Genomic DNA, 6,000 nt, shown 5'->3' on the forward strand with positions numbered 1-6,000 from the left:
TAAATTCTGATGCAAAATGCATTGAACAAATCTGATTCACCCAGAGTGAGTGAGAAATTTTGAACTGTTCTATCCATAATGTGAATGGTCCAGTTCAGTGTTCTATGTATATTTGCATGAAGAAACAGTGTAAACATTTCAGGTCAGGAGTCTGCACAGTCTAAAACATCTCTGAAGGCGGCCTTCACATACATGGGGCAGGAGGAAAGTTCGACAAGTTTGACGTGAATAATTTATCACGCCAGTGTTTTGCCTCTCTTTGTTCTCTATCCAAAGGATATGCATTTTAAGCTTTAATACCATTTGTGGCTGGACTTATTATGCGTGATCAAATAATCCTCAGTCCAGGGATTTTCAAAGGATTCTTGTTTTATTTCTCTCAGCTGTGGGAAGTTCTTCAGGCCACATGGGTATGTTATCTTTTCTCTTCTTCCCCGATGCTCGTTTTAAAATTACAAATATATAGCTGCATCCTGGGTGTTTAAAAAAAAATAGTGGCACTTCACAAGAAAGCCCTAAATTATTCACAGCGTTAAACATTTATTTTGTTAGCGTCTCACATTATCAAAGCCAACAGTCTTCCAACAATACATGCATGGATCCAGTTCATACCGTAGTAATGTGGCCTAAAATAATCACTGCCTGTGATTGGAGTTATTTAAGGTTATTGGATAAAGAGTCTCCAGGAACCTGACCTAGATTTAATCACACAATTTGTTCATGAAATCCACGCATATTGCAGAATACCACAGAAATGTCCTCCTTGAATAAACCAGTGAAAAAGCTGATCAAACAGAGCTTTGAACAGAATCTGAAGAGGAAAACTGCGTCAGATTTTGCACAAACACTATTTGTGTTCTGTGCTCAAGCCCTTGCGTAACATGATTACTTATAGATAATAGATCCAGAACTTGAGTTAATTGCACTTCATGGAACTAATGAATATTTCAGGAGCCTCAACAACCTCACGCAGTCGTGCTCTAACCCAGCAATGAGTGACTGAGCAGAAAGTTCCTTTAATTCAGGCATGCACAACGTGAAGCCATGGTTAATTATTCAGCATATTTGTGCCATTCAGTATTCATAAGCTTAATAAATTGGGTCTTTATGGCAGGGGTAATTAAAAAAATACAGCCAACCTCGACCTTGCCTTTTGAAGGCCAGAAGACTGGAGTGGAGGATTCTTTTAAACTCATGAGAACTCTATTAGTTTGAGCTAGAGTTGGACAGTGTGGCCTCTCGAGCTTTGCTGGTGTAAAGGCACTGGATTTAGTCGGATCTGAAAGTCTGGCTTGTGATGCATATAAAGCAGTCATCAGTCAAAAGTGGCTTACCACTTAAGGGTACTCTGAGTCTGCACTGATCCTGGGAGGTAAGGAGGAAAACTCAGCAAACTCCTGTGGTTTGTAGAGGCTGGGAATCATTTAGCTGACTCTATCTCAGAGAAAGAAACAGAAGCACATGGGAGAGAACCCACTCGATCAATTCTGGAACTGTACACTCACGATGGGCATGCATTTATCCAAAGGAATCAAAAGTGAATGCTGATAGCATAGCTGACGACAAGAGAAAGTTCACAGAGCTGCTTTGAAGGACACAAGAACATTGTATGTTTTGATTAGACCAGGAAGGTCAGCTTAGGACAAAGACGCTGATCTCTTAAACTCATTTTATTAACCGAGGAGCAAAGAAACATAAGAGCATTAGTTTTATAGAAAATAAATCATACACTGTCAAAAAGGGGTATTTTTTATTCATCAATATACACACCATGTATAAATTCTTGTTTCTAGGAAATTGTGTGGGATCCTTGCAAAATGCAATGAAAACAAAAAAAAAGTAAAAGGTTAATACAAAATAAATTAATAGAGAAACAGAGGAAAGGAATATTGTGTGTATGTGGCTGAAGATGAACATGTCTTCAAGCTTTTATTCACTGTTTGAATTACCCCAGACACTTATTTTTAACTCAAGTGTGGCATTGACTTCCACTTAAAGAGACCTCCATTTTGTTACAGAGGCAGAATAATCTAGTGTTAGGAGTCTTGTTATATTTCAATATGTGATAAAAAGAAATATATGTAAAGAAAAATAATTTATAATAAACTATATAATTAATAACAATTTAATAATTACTATATAATTTATAATAATTATAATTAATCCTGGTATAAGGTAGTATTCTTGTCCATGTTGGGAGAAAACCCCCAGCGTTATCCATTATGCAGTCACCACACTGTTCCAGGTTCCAGACAGTGCTGAAAGACACTGGATGTGCTTTCTTATCCATATCACGTAGTATAGTTTGTAGCAAAGTGTGAGGGCATGCTACTGTACAACAAACACACTGCCCTGCTGGGGAGGCAGAAATTAGAGGGAGAATAGACAGACTCCATGTGGAAGAAATTGAGAGGATCTTGAAGGTTACTCACCTCAAGTTCAACTGAGAGCAAAAACTCTATAAATCTGAAGAGACTCTTCAGTAAAACACAAATGCACCAAAATATCCCGTCTTTTATTCTTCCAGTGACCTGTTTACATTCCGTTCCTGCTAAACCCTCTAGTTTTGACATGGCAAAAAACAGCGTTCACGAAAAAGGGCTTCATTAAGTTTCCTAATAGCCTTAAATAGAAACATTCATGAAATGAAGGGCAGAAGAGGGAAAAACTACCTAGAAATTGCTCCCCTAAGCAGTTGGCTATTCCCTTTCCTAGCGGCTCTGCTGTGAGTTTTGAGAAAAGGTTGTAAAGTTCAGGATGAGCCATAAAACTAAGAGTGATTGCTTTGATAGTAGGCTGGCGTCAACCTGTGCTGCCTGCTTGAATTACAAGAGCATGAGGTTGTGAATGTTTATGAGGGGCACAAGCAGAGTTCATAATTGATTAATAGCTGTCAGTGCAGAAGGGGCAGCCAGAGCCCCACTGAAGCAGTGAAGGAGAGTAAATGCTCACAGGTTTCCTAAAGAGGTTCACATGTGCAGAAAAAAATGTAAGTCATTCATCAAAACAGCAGCACAGCAGAGAGCATGGCTTTACCTCAACTTCCAAAACAACAAGCTAAACTGGAAAGCAGATGCAACAGTGTGTTCAGTGAGGGCTGAGAGGTGGAAAAATTAAGAATTTCAAGCTGTGTACATCTGCCCAGCATTTATTCATTATATGTCAACTTAGGGTAAAGTCATAGTTATAATAATTATCCCCTTAATCTAAAAGCAATCAGTCAGCTTACATATAATTTGTTTCCACATTTGCTTTTTCTTGTATTTATAATGGAGCTATGACACTAATCCACAGGGTGCAAGCAGCGTCACTTACATACTCCTTACACAGTGCAGATCTCAGATAATAAAACTAATAATCCTGCACCTAGACAGTAATTAGATAATAATACTACAGGGAAATGTGAACCTTATACTTGACATAAAATTATTTTCATCATTCAACAAGCTACATGAGAACAGACACTGTTTTTTTATGACAAACACTGTCCCCTATAGAGGGTGTCTTAAGACATTTGGGAGTCTGTCTTGGCTTCGCTGCAGCATGCAAACATCTCTCACTGATCACTCATAGAAATAATTTATTCAACTTTAGGCCAAATCAGAAAAATAATTTAGGCAGACTGTTGAGATTAAATATTATATTCCAAATATCTGTTACACTCCCTGTCAGAGTGCAGGGAACGGAGGATTAGATTATTTATCCTGTAAACCTATGAAGATCAAATAAAGCCTTATATGATCTGTGTATGAATAACTTTCTTATATTCTGTGACAAGAACAGAGAAATGCACTGGAGTCAAAATTGCTATTAGATTGTTAGATTCTTACAGGTGTCATTAGATTATAAGACGGAAATGCTAATGTGTAGGGTGACCAGATCTCAGATGCAGAAAAAGAGGACACGACTCGGTGGGGGAGGGGGGGGGAGTGATGAGCTCTCACCCCTCGCTGCCGTTGTATGCTGTGCTTTTAGGTACTTTACACCTTTATTTGCTACAAAAAACATAGGAATTTCTTTTTTAATTCATCCGAGAACTTACATTTACGTTTCGGCATAGCTGCTCCAAATGAGGGTAGGTACATGAGCTTTGCCTGACGTAAACAAGAACTACTGACGTGCAGACTGACCAATTAAATGTTTACAGAGAAGGTTATCGACCAATAACCGTAGCTCTACAGTCAGATCGTCCAATCAGAAGATTTTAAGCTACTTCACCACGCCCCCTTCTCACTCAAGCGAACCAAACAGAGTAGGGGAGGGCGGGACTAGTTTGTGAACGAAACGCTTCTCGAAATTCTATGAAAGCTCTAGAAAAACAAAATCACCTTACGAATGTGGCTAGCTAAAAGAGTGTAATGGTTTTGTCTTCTCTGTAATTTATATATATATATATATATATATATATATATATATACACATGACAGCAACCCATTCGATTGCTATAAAATAATGAAAGCTTATTTCCACTTCGTAGTGTGTAGTTCATTCACTCATTGCTATCCTGGAGCCTTCCCAGAATCATTGAGTGCAAGTCAGGAACGTACACTGGACACTGGACAGAGCACCCATCTTAGCAAATTTTAGACATGGCCAAAATATTGCATTCCTTTAAATAAAGTAAAAACTAAACTTATAAGTACACACCGGCCAAAAAAGGAAAAAAATATATATAGGTTCTAGCCTAATACTAAAGAAGCCTAATACTACTGCTTTTAGCTATGCAATATATCTTTTGCAATTTTTTTATCAGTGGAGAACCCTCAGGCCATTACAGGGACTTCAGACAAAGCATAATGTTTTCTGTTAAAAAGTGTTCTAATCTGCACGTTTCATTTTAAAATTTTGTTTGAAGACGTTGTTTTTTAAAAAACAAGGAATTATGGTCATGTGATCTCTCCCAAGTTACAACAGCCACAAAATATTCATAGGAATCACTGTGAACCTAGTGCTAACATAGTACTAGAATCCTGTAGGGGCTCTATCAGATAAATGAAATTTTCATTATGGTTTGACATTCATGGCCTGAAGGCCTAGCTCACAGTTCACAAAGGAGTAACTGCGCAAACCTTAGACTTAAACAGCCTTCTAATCAGGCTTCTTGAACAACTTGAAAAAAACTGCTACTATGAATGTTTGCTATCAGCCTTGGTGACCTTTCTCTGAGATTTACAGAATGCATGCCGCGCAAAAGAGGACCACATCACCCCTCCATTCCAACCAGCAGCACTGTCCGGCCAGGCTAAAGATAAACACACTTCATGGCACAACTGGGGGCTTAATTACCCAATGTAATCTCATCATTTTGTTTTCTAAACAGACTAATGAACAGCCTGCTAGCTGTGCGTGGCTAATTGCCATTTCTTTCTGTTTTCTTTTTTTTTTTTTCCTTTTTGGTTTGAGGACAGAGTCACTGAGAGGAAAATCAAAGCCAACAGCGAAAGGGTAAAATTAAGCCTCTGTGTCCACAGCAGAACTAAAATATCGCCCCTCGGGCAGTGAATCCGCCTCACTGTCACACCACTGACCTTTTTACTCATGTCTCAGTGAACATTGCAGCTCACAGCTACATGGGGGGAAAATAAATATATAAATAACAACAAATTGAGTATGAAAATAAAATGTCCCCGCGCATGTGAAACATTTTGCAAACACGGCTTTAAACCGTGGTCACAACACTGGGAATTACAGCAAGTCATGGACAGTAGAAATTGCATCCGTTCATGCTCTGATGCGTCTGCCCTTTGCTCTCCACAACATTTATGGCCAGCCACAGTAACAGAAAACCTCCCTCTAATCAGCCACTTGCCATTTATATACCAAAATAGCACTTTGATTCAAACTCAGAATTTGTAATTCAACTTCAACCTCAGCCTTAATAAATGAAGGATCAGTTTGACTAAAGTAGATAATAATATTTAAATGTTCAGGCTGAATCCTTCTGTATAATATAAATGTACAAACCTCATTTTCAGAAAATTTGGGATGCTGGACAAAATG

Source organism: Hoplias malabaricus, chromosome 3, assembly GCF_029633855.1.
Source record: "Hoplias malabaricus isolate fHopMal1 chromosome 3, fHopMal1.hap1, whole genome shotgun sequence".
NCBI classification, from domain to species: Eukaryota; Metazoa; Chordata; class Actinopteri; order Characiformes; family Erythrinidae; genus Hoplias; species Hoplias malabaricus.